This window comes from Augochlora pura, chromosome 10 (assembly GCF_028453695.1).
Source record: "Augochlora pura isolate Apur16 chromosome 10, APUR_v2.2.1, whole genome shotgun sequence".
In the NCBI taxonomy this organism is placed as follows: Eukaryota; Metazoa; Arthropoda; class Insecta; order Hymenoptera; family Halictidae; genus Augochlora; species Augochlora pura.
Window position 1 is genome coordinate 12,618,294 of NC_135781.1, and position 20,464 is coordinate 12,638,757.

Sequence of the window (20,464 nt, forward strand, 5' to 3'; positions counted from 1 at the left end):
GGGGGGAGGGGTGGTTCTCACCCCCTGGAACCCTCTGCGATCCCCTCGCAATCTCCCTAGCAGCCCTTAGCAGCCACCATCGCCGCCGTCACCGCCGCGAAAGTTTGTTCTGCCCGCGTATTTACGCACGCGCCGGATCGTGCACACACGCTCGACCGAGTGCACTTATAGCAACGCATGGTGTCGGTAAACATTACGACCGTGACCTTACCGGCCGAATTCGGATGGAAAAAATGGGGAAAGTGCGGGAATCTCGCGAACACTGTCGCGTAATCGGTTAGCCTACTCTCTGACGAATGTACGCGACACGCCGGGAAACATTCGATCAGGAAACAACATTCGTCTATACTCTCATTTCTTTCTTTTCGATAGTGTTTAACCCCATCTCGTAGTTTAACGAGTCAGACTTGTCACACACAGTACTGAATCTTGTCACTAATCTTTAAACATACGACTTACTCGAAGAATTATTATAGAAAGAATTTTATATTAAATTAAATCGTAGAATTATTATTTAAAGAATATTATCTCTATAATATAAAGAATTATTGCGTAAGCACGCAATAAATATTAAATTCCTTTTTCTTTTAAGAAATTAGTGCGGTCGAAAAGATTCTAATCATAGTAATTGTAAAGAAAATGGTACGGCAGGGGTTAATTTCTACTCGGAGAGAATGTAAATATATTATTAACCCGTTGCACTACAATAACGAGTCAGACTCGTGGTAAAGATTTTATGCAAGCTCTACTAAATATGGATATTATTAATTTCTTCTACATCGAAGTAAAAATAAATTCTTCTGTTATCAAACGTATAGAAACGAAGGTAAGTAAAACAGGAAACAAAAATTGTCTGGTCCTATTAGGAAAATTATTAACCCCTTGCACTACGACTCCTTTCACGCTGCGTTATTTAGCACTTATTTGTTCTTAATATTTTTCTCTAGTAGAACAAAACAATTTTTGTTTCTTCCAATATTTTTATTTACTCTCGTTTCTAGACTTTAATTACAGAAGAATGAAATTCGATTTCGACTCAAAATAAATTAACAATATTCATATTTAGTAGATCTCGCATGAAATTTGTATTACGAGTCTGACTCGTTATTATAGTGCAAGGGGTTAAGTACGATTAAGTGCTAATCGTCACAGCATGAAAGGAGCAGTAGTGCAACGGATTAAATTGCCATTGTATTCGAAGCTTTTCTCAAAAATATAATACGAATTATTACAGATCCGAGAATTAGTTAAATAAAACATAGGAAATGCTATTTCTCGCCTTGTTAATAAAATGGAAGTGGCGGCTAGAAATTTAATTAATTTGTCACGATTATTTTCGGATCGTACTAAACATAAACTCGTAATTTACGAATGAGCTGCTAATAGAATTTTCAATAACCGTGCTAATAAAGGAGAAAAAAATAATCTCGAAGCGAGTGCATCAGTTACGATATCGAGATCTCTCTTGATTTTTAGAAACTGTTTGATAACTGTTAGCCGATAGATACAGCGTTAAAAACGTTTGCGCTCTATGCATCGCGCGCGGATATAAAACGTTGATTTCTGGGATTGGATCGGAGTTTATATTTCAAGTGGCAGCATACAATATTATCTGCGTATTGCATCCAGATATTAGATTATGAGATTGACCTATCTTTCTGGCTCGGCCCATCTGTCTTCGTGTTCGCGGCGGTCGATTCGATACGCGCGACTGCAGCAGATGCAGATGCAGTGGATACCCTTTTGTCAATCGTGCGAGTAGTACGAAGTTGCGGCGATGCAACAGCGAAACACATCAAGCAAATTAATGTCGTTCCGGCTCGCCTGCCGCAGCTTCTCGCGACGTCAAATATATATGTAGCGCGGGACAAATAAAGTCCGGCAAATAAAAAACGTTCTCAATAAAGCCGTTTGTCGCGATGATCATTTCCGGCATTAATAAAAATGGTATTTTTCTGCGTGTTTCATTTCAATTACCTAAAAACCGACGCAGTAAACATACGCACACGCTGAATTGACTGTGTATACACTTTTGTGCAGAGTACAGATGAAATGGATATTGATTTTTGTAATTCCAATACTGATAGTTCTCAACCAATGCACACTCAACTACTGTTACTTAAAATAACCGGTGATTTCGCAGACCAAGAAATTTCGAGATAATTTCACGATTAATTGAATCACTGGCAATGCACCCCGTAACAATAGAACATGGATCCACGAAATTTGATAACAGATCATTTCTCTCCTTCGTTAAATGTGTGTCGATTCCTGTTCTAGGATCGAAACAGTTTTGCGAACACGTAGCTGGTAGCCTGTTTGAAACCCTACGACACGAATAAGATACACGTGGATATTTCAAACAGTGTCTGAGAACCTTTAAGCGACTTAGATCCTGTATCCCGGAACCTTTGCGATCTCGAAAATCCCGAACAATCCTCCGGCACCACGGAACCATTTTAAAAACTGGAGTTCTACTCTCGATACCTCCGGAATCCCCGAACTGTTTGCGACATCGGCGGAGAACCCGAGGAAAACTCGTCCAGTCTGGCAGATCTCGCGACAATCTAAACATTTTTAAACGTCCACGAGCCCCCTTCGCGCCCCATAACTTCCCTGACAGATTCTTCAAGTTCTCGACACTTTAACAAGTCCCCGGACTTTCACGGGTTCTCAAAAATCCTTGAAACTTGCGTTGCCCCGAGAATCTGGACAACGTTCAAGAACTGATCTCAATTTTCGAACTTTTCGGTACCATCGTAACTTCGAATTGCTCCGTGACCCGTTCGTATCCATGACTCGAACGAATCAGGATTTAGTTCAATTCTGCCGCGCGCCGCATCCAATTTGCCGCGAATGATTCTAATACAAAGGAAATGGTCGGCGTCGCGTCAGATGATTGCTAAGTTGCCCGCGGGCAGTCGGCAGACGATACCGGTACAGATGTTATCCGAGCCGTTCGAATCAAATGTATCGAGCCCGTCCGCGATACGAACAAAATTCGCGACGCTTAATTTCCAACGTATCGTCCCGTGTTTGCACGCTTTATAATCCCAATGTTAAACGTCAAATATTTCGATCAAGCAATGTTTCCCGACCGTTCTCCCTCGTTAGTATCTCGTAACGAGGTAGGAACAATGGACACTACTTTCTATTTATAACTCTCGCGAAACAGAACGCCGAGATTGTGCGCTTCGGTGATCTACGAAATGTAGAAATCGACATTTCTGGAGTGTTTAAGATGTCCGGACTAGGAGAGAATCAGTCATCGGTCAACGGACGACCTAATTGGTTGATGCAGTCGTCCGACGAACGGAAGAATCGGGTTCGAATCACCGCACAGTGATTCGTGCAATTGAAAAAATTGAAACATCGATATCTTTTTATACTTTTTTAAATAATGTAGTCGTAATCTAAAGTATTTATTCATACGTAAATAATTGAAAAGTAAACGACAAAAATGTAACTCTCAATACCCAGGAAATACATGAAATGAACAGCGATTTCCTTGTCTCTGGATTTTCAAGCATTTACCTGCTATATTATTTGTTTAAATATTCCGATAGATTTTACAACGATTAGACAAAAGGAGCAAATGTGTAAGGCGACGAAAACATAACAAAAGAAGTGAGGCACATTACGAATGTAAGAAATGTCATCTAAGATTTTGTATTTATCCATGTTTCGAATTATATCACACTTTACTTGATTACTATTAGGTTGTAAACTATGAAACGGGCGCCGCAGCTGAACACAGACTACACAAAAACGCCCGTTTCATAGTTTCCAACCTAATAGATATGTTGTGAAAAAAGCCTTACTTTAATATTAAATGTTCAATATTTACAGTAGCAATTCGGTTCAGTATACGAAAAAAGAAATAATTTTGTTTTAATGTAGTGAAATATAGTTTCTTGATCATTGAGATATGTTTTCATAAAAATACATCCCTACACAAAAATTTGCCGTTCTCGGCGCACATCGTAAATCAATTCCTGCCGTATAGTAAGGCCGGTGCGTATCAAAGGCTGTCGTAGTCAAGGGGTTAAAATTCGCAGCAATAAAAATAAATATGAAGGAATTATTCAATTGAAGATGTTAATAAATATGAAGGAATTATTCAATTGAAGATGTTAATAAATATAAAGGAATTATTCAATTGAAGACGTTAATAAATATGAAGGAATTATTCAATTGAAGATGTTAATAAATATAAAGGAATTATTTAATTGAAGATGTTAAACACTTGTCACTTTGATTGTGAAATGGTTTAATTATTTATTGTATATTTAGTTTTTGATGGTTTCGAAGTTACACATGCATTGAGGACCTAATATATACGTTCGATTATCTTTGAATTAACTTTTCTTAAAAATGGTAGAACATGTTTTGTAAAAATTGTTTCTACATTATTATAACAAATTTTCTTGCAAATACCTGCATTTATAATCATAATAACGGTTTTTAAAAGAGCGATATACTTGCGCAAAGGGTTTGTTTGTCGCCCGATGACATAGAAATATATGTTTCGTTTAATTCAGAAAACATTCAATTTAAAGGATTGTACAGAAAAAGATTACAAAGGTTTAGATAAGCTTTGCAATCTTTTATGTGTGGACATTAACAATAGATTATAGCACAACCGAAAAGTTTAATTATTTATTGTATATTGAGTTTTTGATGGTTTCGAAGTTACACATGCATTGAGGACCTAATATATACGTTCGATTATCTTTGAATTAACTTTTCTTAAAAATGGTAGAACATGTTTTGTAAAAATTGTTTCTACATTATTATAACAAATTTTCTTGCAATGACCTGCATTTATAATCATAATAACGGTTTTTAAAAGAGCGATATACTTGCGCAAAGAGTTTGTTTGTCGCCCGATGACATAGAAATATATGTTTCGTTTAATTCAGAAAACATTTAATTTAAAGGATTGTACAGAAAAAGATTACAAAGGTTTAGATAAGCTTTGCAATCTTTTATGTGTGGACATTAATAATAGATTAAAGCACAACTGAAAAGTTTCCAGATTGAAGACTTGTTGATATCTTATGAACAATATGCTAGTGACATCTGATTTTTGCAAATACTGTCGGGTGCAAAATGTAGTCAACACTTCTTTAAAAATGCCAAATGCATTTTTTAAATTTTCATTATAGGTTCAGAAAAGAAAATAAGAAGTGACAGTTGTTTTATATTTTATGTTTAATATTTTTTAATTTCAAGCAAAAGTAAAATTAAAAAAGAAAAAATATTGCAGACATTCTAGCCTCTAACATTTACAGAAAAATTCAAGCTCTTTAGATCAGTTTTACAAAGTTATACCATTTTAAACGCTTGCACTATGATTCCTTTCGCACTGTATTGATTAACGCTTATTTTTCATAATAGGACCAGACAATTTTTGATTCTTTTATTGTCTTTATGTGCTTTTGTTTCCAGATTTTGATAAGAGAAGAATTTATCTTTATTTCGATGTAGAAGAAATGAATAATGTTCATATTTAGTAGATCTTACACGAAATCTGTATCACGAGTCTGACTCATTATTATAGGGTAAGGGATTAAAGGTGTAAACTTAACCTGTTATCTTGAAATATTTGTTGCTTGTTTATCTATTACGTTAAAATATGTGTCGCCTGTTTGTTTCCAACCGGTTGACCAATCTTCTCTTACAGGAAGACCTATTCTTTTCAAATATCGCCGGACGCAAACTAATTAACAAGTAAATCATTTCCGATGTATCGGGATTCAGATAGCACAATGGCCACGGACGAGGAGGGTGTAAGAGCAGAAGAAACCAGTATGAGTGGGGGGCACAGCGGGCGGGAAGCGGCGGTAGGGGTACGTATTTCAGTCATCCGGCCAACTTTTGCAAGTTTAATGCCCGAGCGCTCGAGTAATTTAACACGACGAAATTAACTTTTCAGTTTTACCAAAGTTTCCTGGCAACTTAACCACGTTCCTGCGTCCCTTTCCACCCAATCGCGCGTTCTCGCTTCTTCTGGCTTCTTCTCCTCCGCGCCCCTCTTCTTCTTCTTCTTCTTTTAGTACTTCTTCTGCCTCCTTCCCCGACCGACGGCCACCCGCCCTCCCACACGTACGAACACGAACGCCCCGAGACCAACTTTTAAAGCGCTCACCGTGGTAACAACTGCGTGGCTTAGCGCAAGCTCTACTCAACTATAATTCCACCCTTAAGACCCGAAGTTTACGACGTAAACTTCCTTCCTCGCCACGGCGGTGGTATCGGGACGCGCGCTGATGCCGATACTTTGATTACGGGATCGGGAAAAACAAGGATGCTCGGCCAGTCCGACACAATGGAACACCCCCGCGCGACCATGATACCGAAGATTTCTGCGCGAAAACAATTGGATCACCCCGCAAGGGAAATTCACCGAGTCACCCAGTAACTACCTAAACGGATATCTAAAGACGGCATTTACCGTTCCACGATCTCTCCACTCATCCGCCAGCGAGAGGGATAACCATGCCGCGGTTTCGCCGGAAAACCCGACGCGACGCTCCGATAAATCCGATAAAAATTTCAACGGCGATACAAGTTTGGATGGTCGTTTCCGCGAAATTATTTTTGCACCGTCTGAACCGCCATGCTTGTTTCCTACTTGATAGAATATTGGATTCTAGATTCTAGAATTATTTTGCAAATATTATACACTGTTTCGTGTTTATCATGTATAAGCAACTATTAAATCAATGCGACGAATTTTTTTGTTGTAGTATTAAGCTGATACAACGCGGTTGAAAGAGCACGAAGCGCTTTGATAACGAGTGGAAAAATTGTAGACGCTAAATCATTGGGATTCGCTACGATCTGGAAAGCTTTGAATGCGACGACAATAATTCTTTAGAAAAGCTTTAAATCGGATTAATTAAGGGTATTATAGAAAAATGATTGTTCTCTGCACTGCAAATGATACGTCGACACGTGGTAGCTTCTTCGGTGGTAAATCGATTTATGGAACGGCAATACTTTTGCCGAGTTTTGCCTGTCTATTATAGCCGCACGAGTGGCTATCTGTTACTTCCCATTCATCTGTCCCTGCATCCGCAACTTCTCAACGTTTTCGAGCCTTTTCGCGAGGAGTCAGCACGAAAACCAGCGAGCGGATACCGAAGCTTGAAATATTGTATCCATTGCTCATTCTAAATGTCCGTGCTTCCGGTAAACAAAACGTTTAATGACCGAACACGCTCGGCAAAAACTCGTCGAAAGTTTCGTAATCGATAGCAGACGACAGATGAAAGTTGGAATACAGAGGGAAATTACGTGTGACGATCGATCGGTAAAAATATAACTTAAATAATAAGGTTAATTTGTAACCAATTTGGAGAGAGGTTGTTGTAACTTTTGAACCATTAGAGATACCGCAATGAAGCTTTCGCAAAAAATAATTAAAAAATAGTCATTTCTAACTAATAATAATTAAATATTTTCCGCATTTGTTAAATAATTAAATTTAGCAAATTTTCTTTGCTATTTTCAATGTAAAAGAAATTGTTTAAAAGTCATTTATAAAAACTTTCTTTTACTTTCTAATTATGTATTTCATATTCATATCTCATATGTGTAACGTTTTATGCAACACGTTTTATGAAATATCCACGGTCGAGCGTGCCCGTGACCGACGCGTGTCGCAGTTGTGTTTAAACAATTAGAACTTCCAGATTGGTTTCTAGAGGGATATGATCTTTTCATGTAAAGCAAGTCGTATAGAAAATATTCTTTTTTGCTAGGGCACGAAGTCTGTTACAGTTCAGAAGTTATCCCCTCTTTTATCAAGTATCAATCAGTGTTACTTTTTTTATATTTTATTGTTAATAATGACTAAGAAAATATACGATTCCTTATTAGGTAGAAATAAATACTGAGCGAAAATATTATATTATTATATTAGGACCATACACTTTTCTAAAGCAATAGAAATTCGATAATTCTCAATTTGGAAATATTGAGCTTTCCTTTAAATGTCATTGAATTTTTTAAATCGGATCACTGTACAACGACGCGAACCCAACTTTGATCGTTGTTTATTTGACGCGTCTTTGGCCAACGTGGCGTCTATATAAGAGTTCGGAAGAGCTGGGGGAATCAAATACATTCTATGTGCAAAGTTCGAGACAGGTTAGCAATTTCTTATCCAATTTTTATTTAGTGTCGAAGTTAACGAAAAGTTCCGCGCCAAGAACTTAGAAAAACGATAAATTTACGTTTGAGAAACTGCCGACACGTTTTCTTCCGGCCGTTGGAGAAGCTTACATACCTCTAATAACCTCGTTAGCGTATGTATGCCGACGGATGAAATCACTTTGGTGACATTTACTTTTGCGTAGAGTACGTATTAATGCATTAAACCAGTGTACTAAACCTTGCCATGAATGCATCGCGTTTTAAGTACTCGCACATTCCCCGGCAGTGTTTGTTGCAAAAATGTGAATTCCGAAATTCACGGTACGTTCCACCCATTACTAAATGGAAACGTGTAAACACTCGAGGCAAGGAAATTATAACGTTATGAATTGTATGTCATACTCTATTCAGAAGAGAAGAAAGAGTATCTAGCACCGGGCATAAATTATACAGAACATACTCGGCGGAACACAACGAAATTCTTTTGATTTACAAAACCAGAAACCAGTGGCCGAAAATATGAAGATCTACAATTGCACCGCAACCAACTATGTTTACATTATAAAACGCATTGCGTGCCAGACATTTTATCGCAAACCATGCTATGTTTTATATCCGCCATTTTTATCTTATTTATGCTCTGCTATTTTAAAAACGGTATCAAATATGTAATGTCGAGAAATATTTTCAACCGTCATGACTTATAATACTACGACAATATTTCCCACATCAAATTCAGTGGACCTCGATGGCGCACCATACGCGCCGTCCAAAAGAGAGAACAATGGTAATGTTTGCGCGCGATAATGGTGGTTCTGGCTACTTTTTCGAAAGACAGCGACAAATGTATACGAGCAGATTTAGGCGCACTTAATGAGTCTGTGCCCCCCACTCCCCCTCCCTTCCCCCATTGTTGTTATTAGACACGTGCCGCGTTCGTCGTCTGACGCGCCAAAAGGGTGCACACCATGGTAATAAATGATACAAAGCATCGGGGGCTGAATCTTCCGGGTGATGTTCGCGCGTACGGAAAAAGAAGCAACGGCGACGCAACACCGGATTAACTTCTAGCTGCGTTCTTGCGAGGCCGCGCCGGAGAAAACAACAGGAGACATCCAGGATTACGGCATGACGTCGTTGACGACGACGCCAACCTCGACGATGAGACGCACGCGCGTGGAATTTGAGTTGAAAGGCCTTGTGCCACGCTTCGGAGGATCCCAAAAGCCCCGGCCAACAGCCACTTGGCGGAATTCGAAGCACAATGCCAACAACGCGGAATTACACCGCGGAACCGTAATGATAGCGGCTTAATTAGTGTCTCTCTACTTTTTCATACATCGGACTGCCTGCGAGGTGCCACTAAACGGGGACAGGATATTATGCTGTGCGTTAATGCTCGAGCACACTCTAGGTCCATCGCGTTCCGTCAAGCAACTTGCCAAAATCAATTTTCCTTCTGGAACTGGCAAGTATGTGATATCCGCGCGGGAACTTTCTCTCGGAAATATGAAAAATTTTCTGCGAGGGAGATTGTTTTAGCGAAAGCCGAGCTTGTCTATGTTTTGGAGCACGTGTGAACGAATTTCGTTGGAGTTAATTAACGATAATTATTATCCGCGAATTGCCGCTGGTAGTGAAACAACCGTGCGCAGGTTCGCGCGTAAACGACGCCAGACCATGATAAATTATACTTTAATTGTATGCAAAGCGGCCGGATATATTGAAAGAACTTCTTATCTGGTGCCTCGCTTTCATTGCGGCCAGGCGATCGCGAAGCCTACGCGGGCGAACTCTCGAGGAGACATTTTCTACTAAATGTTTCGCATGGATTTATCATCCCGAATGGGGCAGCGCGGATGTTTATACGTATGGCTTCTTCAATTATGCGCGATTCAAAACTCCGGCGTTCTCGTGGCCACGCCGGGGTATATATACTCGAATTCTTTTTCAGAAAAACTGTCGAGCGTAATTTGCGCCCGCTCTTTTTTTCTCGAAAATCATTTTGATTCGTGCGCGCGGATGGAGGGGCGGGGAGCGAACGCTTTGTAATCCTCCCGGTATGACATAGATTTTAACAACTACCCCGACCGCCGCGATATTTTATGTAGTTCCGAGAACACGACGTCAAGTTCCATGCCGTGGGGATTTCGTGCTTGAGCTAGGCTTTTTACAAAAATGCGATGCTTCGAATTTAATGCCGGCAATCCATTTGTATGAATAGCAGATCGCGGATGTCGCGTGTCGAGTAAATAAAAACCAACAAAACGAAAAAAGAGTGGAAAGAAAGCAAAACGGGAAAAAAGGCCGGGGGAGGGGGGTGGAAACAAAAAGGAGAAGGGGTACGTTAATGGCTACGGAATTGAAATGAAAGGGGAGAACGTTGCGTGTATATCAAAACGAAATAATCGTAGAAAGAAATTTCGGACGGAGGATTACGCGCGCGACGATTCAGTGCGGTTGCCAGCGGGCCGACGTGATATTGAAACGCTTCGTACGTGGCGGCGCGATTCACACATCGACGTAAAGCTCATTATATTGTATCAACACAGAGACTTTTCCGACCTTTCCGAATGATCCGCGAGACGAAATGAAACGCGGCGCGGGCGTCGAGTCGCGCGATCGCAACAACGAACGGCGAGACAACCATTTGACGCTGCAATCCTTTGAAAAACTAGTTCGACGCGTTAGGAGCTACGAAATCACGGTAATCGATCCCGCGAGCACGAATAACCGCCGCGCGTCCTCGCATTTACGTACTGCAACAAGCAAGAAACAATTGGTCTGGTGTGCGAGCACGGAAATTCTCGGTGCTCGATCAAATCCCCGCAGCTGCGGGACTGCGAAACTTTTCGACGCTCATGAAACTTTCGAACGTGCGACCGGCTCGTGTATTGGTAAGTTCATAGCGGAAGGGGTGAGCTCACAGAGGATTAATCTCACATTGAGTCTGCGCGCACGGAATCCCGATAATCAAAAGCGTTGATACTCTCTCACAACAAGCAATGTTATATGTATAGTGTCTGGTAAATGATCAGCTGACCTATTCCGCACGCTGGAGGCGGCTCGTGGCGGACGTCGCGGATTAAAATATAACATCTCAACTTGCTATCGGTCTAGCATCGTATTTGCAAAAAGAAATTCCAGACAAACGGATTCAGCGATCGTCGAATCTATAAACGGCGGATTCGGGAGCGCGGCGCTCCGAAATCCGCCGGTTCGAAAAGTTTGAAAAGTTCTCGCGCATCCCGTAGACGTTCCCCGAGAGATCCACGATATCGATCCATGGCGTAGATCTCTGCGGATCGTCGCCAATCACTACAGAGAGATACGTACGTGATTTTCAAGTTGCAGGCCAGTTGTCACGATCATCCAGTAATCCTTTCTAGTCTAAAACACAGCTCGAGCATCGTGTCAGCGGGTGCAGTCCCCGCGATCAAATCCGATCACTCTCACCAGCGCAAACAAATGGTTCCGATTGTCACTGAACGTTTCGCCGACCATCGTCACGGAAACGTGTAATCCTTCTTGACGCGGCTCTTCTGATCCTGGTTTGCTCGTTTCATCGAATTACGCGCGGAACGCGGGGTCGATCTCGAAAGAGACCAACGTGTTCGATTATTGCCGCGATCGAGACCGAAATCGCGGCTGATCATTCAGTTCCTATTCCACTTTGAGACTCATCCCACTGTCACCGCAACACGCGACACGTTTATCGCTGGCACGCGTCCGGCGTTACCGACAGAGCAAACTCGTTACTAGGTTAGAATTCGCTGAAAAGGGATCCCGGTGAGCACACGCTGCTAGAAAGCGGTCTCGCTTTTCCCCTCCCACGCACAGATTCCCCCTCTCCGCCCGCAACATCGCTCGTAGTCTCCAGGATCTCGGGAAAACTTTGCTGGAAAGCGGCGAGCGGCACGAGCCCTCGGGTGGGGGTTGACAGATACGTGCACCCCCGTCCCGAGTTTCGGTAGGGGAAACAGTTCCCCTCTTCGACCCTCTTTGTCTCTGTGTGTAAGCATGAACGCGGTAAATAAAAAAGTTTCAAGTCACTCGCGGATCCGCCGGCCAGCAATGCGCAGGAACCAAGATGGCGGATTACTTCGCAAAAGTTTCTTCGGGTATACATACGAATTCCCGAGCAGCACAGCCGCCCCTTCCCCGCAGGGGTGAAGCCAGGGGGGGAGGGAGATGCTGGAGAAGAAAAGTATTTATTTAAGAAGGAGTTCGACGCGCAACAGAGGAAATTAATCCGAAGTTGGTGCGGCGCAACCGTTGATTGAATCGCGCCGCAGAATGATCGAGGATTGAGTGCTTGGCGAGCAAAGTATGCAGGGAGTCAGATTATCGCTAATGGTTGCGGAATCGATTCTATAAACTGATCAGAGAGCTCGCGGCCAGTGACGAAGCCTTTCTCGAAAAGTGTTTGCATCGATTTCATGTTAAAAAGATGGACAATTGCGCTCGCAAATTCAACGCATTGTCTTAGGTCAAGGCACGCGGCTGTAACATTCGAAAGTCCTTTCATTAAATTTTCTCATTAGACCACGGCAGCGCTAGCTGATAAAACTCCGGCCGTGGAGCGCGGAGCGAGATCTCGAGAAAGTTTCCGAGGGGGTTGAGAGTCATGCGAACGTGAGTAACACGTGGTGGTGGCGAGCATAGAGAAAAGCGCGGCATGATTCGAGTTTCGGTGCAGAGTTGCAGTAACTGATCGAAGCGACGCGACGCGACGCACAGAAGCGTCGAGGCGGACCGTTCTCGGGGATTTTCGAGGAGATGATCTTCGGGGCCGCTGAAACTTGGAAAGCGCATACTCGACACACATGCGATGATTTCCTTCTCATCGTCGGAAGCTGTCTACTCGCGGTGGTAGCCGTACCTGGTTGCCTGCCGCCTGCCCTCGTGGGAGTCAGCTAAGGGAAATCAATATCTCACTAGGGGTAGAGAATACGAGAAAGAGAGAGACGGGGACCGGCGAGAGTAGGAGTCCGTCGAAGGAAAACCAGGAGAAAGAGGAGGCAGAGAAGATGTAGGAGGAGGCTTGCAGGAGGAGGGCGAAGGACGGGACCAGGGAGGAGCGCGGAGAGCGGAGACCGAGCAGTCGCGGCCGAGGGTGAGAAAGACGCAGTCTGCGCTCGTCGTCGTCGGCCGTAGTACCACGCGTGAACTCGAGTACCACGGTAGCACGCGTAACTTCTAACGTGCAACAATCGCAGCCGCCCTCCCCTCCCCATTTGACACCCTGTTCGACACCCCCCCCCCCCCCGCATGGCAAACCACCCCCTCCACTTCTACTATATGCTATTTTACGGTCGTTATTACCGGCCGCGCTCGGTCGGTCACACACGCCACCACGGGCCGGACGTTCTGTCGGTAGCGCGTGCCGCGTGTGCTCTTTCGCGCTGCAAACAACCACCCCCACACCGCGCACGCTACCTGGACAATCACGTTACCCCCGCGTGTGCAACCGTGTACAGCCAGCTCGTTCCAATCCTGTCGGCCGCTTAGCGGGAACTGGAGACGAAAACCTTGCCCGCACCGCGTTGCCGTCCTCCGGACTCGCTCCAAACTCACTCTCATTCTCCATCCCCCCGTTACTCCCTACCTCCAACCCTGTGAGACCGTTCTCGCTCTTATTCTCTTTCTCCATTGAACCCTCTCTCGCTCGCGCCTCGTTCTCACACTCCGCGCGCTTCTCAGCGAAACTTTCCCGGCGTCGGGACACGCTGCCACCACCACCAACCACCACCACTACCACCACCGTATCGCCACCGCCGCCACCGGTACCGGTACCAACACCATCGACTCTACCCTCCACTACCACCACTGTGTCACCCCTACGTCTTTTCTACGTTTACCAACACCGCGACAACCCAATTCTCTACACATCGACGACCATCGTCTCTCTCTCCGCCGCCGAATCTATCCCTCCTTCCATTCCGATTCTACCCCCGTCGGAGCCCCGCTGAACCGATCGCGCGTTCTCTCTCTATCTCTCTCTCACTCTCTTCCTCTTTCTCTCTCTCTCTCTCCTTTTCTCCCACTGCGACGCCTTGTCTAGTTCTCCTCCAAGTTTCGCCCAACTTTCCCGCCCCTCCAGCCCGGCTATGGAAAACGTCGACGCTGCCGCGACGACATACGCTGTATTCCGCGCGCGCCTCCGATCTTTTCTATCTTTATTCTCGTTTGCCTGCTAACTTGCAAGCGAGTGAACAGAACGAACGCTCCGGCCGAGCTTCTTCGCCGGGGAAGAAGGCGCGTTACACTATGAAGCGCGCTCACACGAACACCCGTCCACGATGAAACACGTCCCTGGCCGTACACAAATGGGCCGAACTTCCGGAAGTGCTGGAACGATCTCGTCGACCACCGATTCTCAGATACCAGCCAATTTAATTGCCGTATCAGTCGCCTACGCGAGATCCCGCCAATATTTCAGCGACTTTTTAAACAAGTTTCAAAAGTGTTTTCCAAGAGATGCGGCTTCCCTCGTACTCGTGATAATTGCTTTTCCGTTTATTTGTGAAGCAGGAAACCCTCATTAACTGACTGTGGAGACAAATTTTCTGTTGTAATAGGCAGGTGTACTCGCATTGGCGTAACTAGGGATTACACCCCCCCCCCTTTCCCCGCACTCTGTCCAAACAAAAGAATTAGCAGTTCATTCACTGAAACATCAATTTACTTATGTCGCCCTACAAATGTTTACTATTTTTAAATACGATAAAGTGAATAAAGTTTCTTAAAAGTTTCAACTGACATAATGAATTATACAAATGTTTAATAGACAGGAAAAGTTCACAGCAGATGGTTTTATAGATAGCATCCTTCTATCAAAAGTTGGAAACTAAAAGTCAGGAGACCTCTTTCTAATTACGTGAACGTGTATATACCGTAGTTTTGAATACAGAAAAAAAATTTAACTGATTTTCCTACTAATTTTTCAGTCGTGTCAACTTTGAATCCGTAAATAGAACAGATTCTCGGCAGAACTATTCGAAACGTTTTCAATTAAACGAAATCTGCGTTGCGGCGTCAGGGACAAGCGAATGAGGCAAGCGAAAGCTGGAGGAGGAATCCTTTGACGACTCGTAAAACCTCTGAGAGCGGTAGTTCGCGCCGGGAGACTTTTCCGTGTAAATCATAATGCGGTAAATCTCGTAAGCTCAACCGACTGCGTCGGGCAAGAAAACGTCTATTGTAGTGCATGCCTTAAGCAGTGGCACGCTCCGACAGGAGTTCGAAGGGGTTCGTAGGGGGTAGGAAACGGGTGTGCGCGTGGCCGGACGTCGTGACGCCTGCGTCAATCCGCGATTCATTGCCCTGGCAACGGCGACGCTTGCCGACATGTCTTTTTCTCTGTCTCTATCCGTCCTACCCAGCACAATCGCCATTTCACTTATCTCTTTCGACATACGGATATTTCCATTTTCCTCTTCCCGTGACTTCTGTCCCCCTTCTCCTAGCGAATTCTCCGTTATCCCCTTCCCTTTCCACTCCTTACTCCCGGCGTCGCGGAAACCAAACCGTTGAGGTTTAGAAAACGTAACAAGTGGATATTGTCATTTCCTATACGATCATTCCCGTCGTCTCTATATCTTCAATTGTTCTCCGCGCTTCCTTCCTTTCTAAATCTTCGTGGACGCGTCGTCGAACTTTATTACTTTCGTTTCAGCGATACGCGTCTATTATAATATATGTATATCAGCGTATTAAAGAGTTTAATTCCGATGCGGTTAAAAGGTCTTACGCATTCTACTTTTATTCTCGACGGAATATAAAGTAAGAATCTGTTTCCCTTCTTTTCCGGTTCCGTTTCGGAAAAGAAAAATCCAGCGGAGACAGCTAAAGTGTGCACTCATTTTTCATGCTCTCAAAAGAATATACATATTTTCTCATTTTGGTAAGCTCACAGACAATCTCATGAGTTATTTCTAAAGAAATTTCATTCGGACACCGGTGTCTTTGCGTGCACCTTGCTGCGATTCCACTGCTAGAATGCTGCATCAGGGGCGATACATTTAAGCTACGTGAATTATAATCCAGAGGTCGGTTCTGAAAATTCGTATCCCGCATCCGGACCAAGATAAGGCGAAAATTATTCCTCCATTAAACGACGTGGATCAAATCTAATAAACCAGCAGTCGCGAGAAGAGTCTACATATTTCACGGGGCAACCCCTAGGCCGCGCAGCGGCTGGTAAGTGACGCGAAAGCAGAAGAGCAGTTTTCCAAATCTGCCGACCCGGGAGCTGCGTGTACCCTTTTATCGACTAACGGACGGGTCTCTGTAAAAACTCCCAACTCCCACTTCCGGATACAGTCACCCGCATTCGCATGATTTACTTAACCCTTTGTGGACGTTCAGCTATGTTCCATAAATATTTAGAACATAATGAAAAGTTTGATTATTATTAATTTTCTAATGTGTAATGTGTTCTAGAAGAACTGTGAATTATAATATAATAAATGGATTAATTATGAGATACACATTTTTAAATTGTATTTTTTAATAAACCAAGTTTTACCAAAGTTCCCCTATTACCACGTCGATCTTCCAATTTTACGAAAAGATCAGCTCAAGACATGCTAAACATAAAAAAGAGCAGACTTGCTAAAAGCAAGGAGGAAATTCCAAAAAAGCTCCTCCGTTATAGTCGGCGCGCGGTGATGCCATCAATTGAATAACAGAGTTTTCTCCGCCCCTTTATCGTGCATAAACTTCTGTGTCATAATAACTTTAGCGTCTCTAAATGGTACGTATATCCGTAATAAATTGTTCCCGCAAAGTTTCTGGATGGCAAGCTATATAAATAGTCTCGCAGAATCTCCGCGCCGCCCGGACCGCGCGCGTTCCCTACAGGCCACCTTCACCCAGAACCAACCTCACCCCCCCTCGCCCCTCCCCCTCCCCTTTCGAGACGCCGCTGTACTACTCTTAAAGATGCTTTTCATTACACCCGCGCACAGCGGAATCCGATCGATGCCTGTGTCCCGTTCTAGCCCGGTCTGGCCCGTTCCGTTCAATGTTCTTCTCCAGCTCGCCGGACTTCGGATCCGACCGTACGCATTTCCCATTGTGTACGCCGCGACCTTATCTCCTCTCCTCCCAACGATTCTCCCAAAATCTCTTCCACTTTTCCCCTGTCCTTTTTCTCCCGTTGGCTCGTTACTTCCGAGCGGAGCCTCGCCATCTCCGGGACCGGTTCCGTGTTATTGGATACGCGGGATTGGTTCCGCAAATTCGAGCCTGATCTCCCAAAAAAGATCATGTCCGTTTCATTGGTTTCGTTGAGCTCCGGGAGTGCGAACCCGTTTGTTCTCGGCTCAGACTGATCGTTACTCGCGATCAGATCTACTTGGCCGTTCCTAGGTCTTCTCGTTCATTGCCTCCACCACTCGTCACTCGGTTTGCATCGTCGACTTAATTGACCTTTGGTTTGTTCCGATCCTAAAGGGGTCCCCCGCGGTTGAGAAGCCGTCGGCCAGGTGTGCGAGACCATTTGCAAAAGGCTCCTGTCAGGGTGTGCGCGTCCCCTGGCCGAATATCGACAGTCGGCAATTTGAATCGCTGTGAAACTTAATCGGCGCGTAGCGAATAGATTATTCTGGTGGAATATAAACGGCCACGGCAGTTGCAAGACAAATTTGAATAACCTCCATTAATAAAATATTATTGGTGATCTGGTTCAGTTCGAGTGCTGCTTTTAACACCTTCCGTCGTCACCTCTTATCAAAAGAATTAAAAACGCTCACGCCGCTTTAAAGACTTTCTCACCTTTGATCGGATCCGCACTGCCTGGCAGCATTCAAAGTGGATGGGTCATCGTCGTTCGTTACGTTAACTTTATTCGGATCTGGAGCACCGTTTTCAAGAGAGTCTGCCCGCCCCCCGCCTGCGTCACCCCCCACCTAGGTAATAATAAATCCGCGAAGAAACGTACAACTCGCGAAGAAAACCGGGTATAATTTTCGCGAGGTAAATTCATGGGAACTGCCTATTCATTTCCGGCTCGGGAGACTTTGTACCTCTTTCGGTTTACCGAGGAAAGTTCTGCATGCGCGGCCGAAGTTTTCACTCGTAATTACTTGGGCATCTAAACTTGCCGAGCGGTAAGAAGACTCCCTCTTATACGTACCACCTGCTTGCTTGATTTAATGAGATGAAGTTTCCTCAATTTACTGAATAGAACTTCGAACAATCGCATTACCAATGTAACGATAACAACGGGAATACTAATATTGTCAAAAACAGACAGCGGATGCTGACTTGTTCGTTGGGATCGTGTTACAATTTCACAACACACGCTAATCAGTTCTGCCACCGATCAATGTTTCGGTGTTTAAACCGTTGTTGTTTCCAAACTGGTACAAGTGGTTAAGGGTGGATCAACATGCAAAAATAAATCGAGGAGGAACAACAATTTTTTGCTTGTTTTTTATTTCCTGTAGACCTGAATGAAACATATGAAAATTTGAATTAATTTCTAGAAATTGAATAATCAGATAATAGTATTTATACCCGGTAAATACGAATGGCCTACCAATTCTATTTTTTTCTGAATGCTTAAACAAATAAAAATGTTATACTTCCTTTACGTTTTATTGTTGCATGTACAACCTTTTTCACTTGTATTATCAGTTCGGAAACATCTCATATATTTATAAGCGCAGTAATCAAACTGAAACGAACGTTCTATTTCGACAAGAACGCGACGAGGTATTGGATACAGCCAACTAATGCACGTGGAAGGAGAGTAAGTTATTAAAACGAGTTTAAAAGAACATTCAATTGCTCGCTTGTGACCTGGAACTAGTCCAGCCATTACACCCGTAATTTGCGAAGTCTCGAAACTCCGACCAATCATAAAAAGGAGAATAACGGCTCTTAAATAATTGGTGCCCGCTTTCGATTCTATAAACAAATTTTCTAAAAATCGCGCCGGGTACGATCAGAAGCAAGAGGAAACATAAATACTGAAAGCCGGAGCTATTAACCGCCGGCAATAGTACAGCCGACGCGACGGCAATCCAGACAGAAAATGAGAACAAAAGTGGCTGACGTGTAACTTTCATGCAGTAATGTATTAACGTCATTAACGATCACGCTTTAGTAACTAAAATACAGTCGAAGGTTTAACCCTCGAGCATTAAATTCGTAATTTATGATTCCAATTTTTATTTTATCGCCTGGCTATACCTTAATTGAAACATGAAATAAAATAATATAAGAAACTTACCAAACTGAATTTTTATCGATGAAAATTGAGATTACTGAAGCTTTATTTTAAAAAAGTAATGCGTCCTCCTTATGTATCATTAATGAAACTATATTTCATTTGACACCTATAATCATCACGAGAAAGAACTTTGGCATTTCATTAAATTTCATTTGTAAACTACAAACTTCTTAAACTATACTACTTACAGGTAATTCAACACTTTCCATGCTATTCCCCTTCTTTTTAGTAACACTCACTTTTAGATTCGAAAATGGTTCTTCATGCAGTTGTTTCACACGTACAAATCAACATAGCACATTGCTTTTTAGTTATACCAGTTCGATTATCAGCGAATTATACTAATTGACAACTAACGAGTAAGCATGCATGTTGCAATTTGAGTTTCAGTGAAGTTTTGAACTTTCTATGTGGATTTTGATTTGTTTGCGCAGGAAGTGGTGGGAGAGCGTTATGGACGCCCCACAGTGTTGCAACACGTGTCCATTCGCGTAGTTCTCAGGATAAGGGGTGGTATATCACGTTGGTGTTACAGTTACCTGCCGTATTGACCATCTAGAAGTAGTTATCAAACATTCACAAGGTATACGTGTTGCATATACGACTGGTCGATGGAGACTCTCCCTTACGTAGTTTTATTACAGAATCGATAGCTTCGTCTTATTTCTATTGTTAATATATATTCAAGTATTTCATTTTTTAAATAAAGTAATTTTAGAATGTACACAAATAATTTTTATCCTATCCGAATCAAGATAAATGTCACGGCCTTATTTAAACAATTTTATCGGAGAAACAATCAGAATGGTCCGCGATTGCGGTACCCTCGAAGCAAGTTTGAAAATAACTATAGCACTCCGTACAACTAAATTACACTAACCCTCAGTTGAATTACAGTGTACAGAATACTCGATTCGTGCTAATCAGTTTAAACTGGTATAGACTAATTGGTACAGGTCCCTACAGGCATTGCATCACAGATGAGGTTTCTTACGGGATCTTATCTGCAGGGTATAGTTGAACCTGACGACTGTTATACTACAGATTTAGAATCTGTTA

At 43.1% G+C, this 20,464-nt stretch overlaps 1 protein-coding gene across 4 annotated transcripts in view; it reads right to left on the reverse strand.

The window, feature by feature from the left end:
• LOC144476010 (uncharacterized) overlaps nt 1–19,498 on the reverse strand; it is a 396,477-nt gene extending 376,979 nt beyond the window's left edge. For 3 of the 4 annotated variants that reach the window (XM_078192512.1, XM_078192510.1, XM_078192514.1), the window contains exon 1: nt 19,406–19,498. The gene's annotated coding sequence lies outside the window, so the exon portion shown is untranslated. Of the gene's footprint in view, nt 1–11,499; nt 11,583–19,405 lie in introns of those variants that run through there. The other variant, XM_078192511.1, reaches the window with a different exon arrangement.
• Between the last annotated feature and the right edge of the window lie 966 nt (nt 19,499–20,464).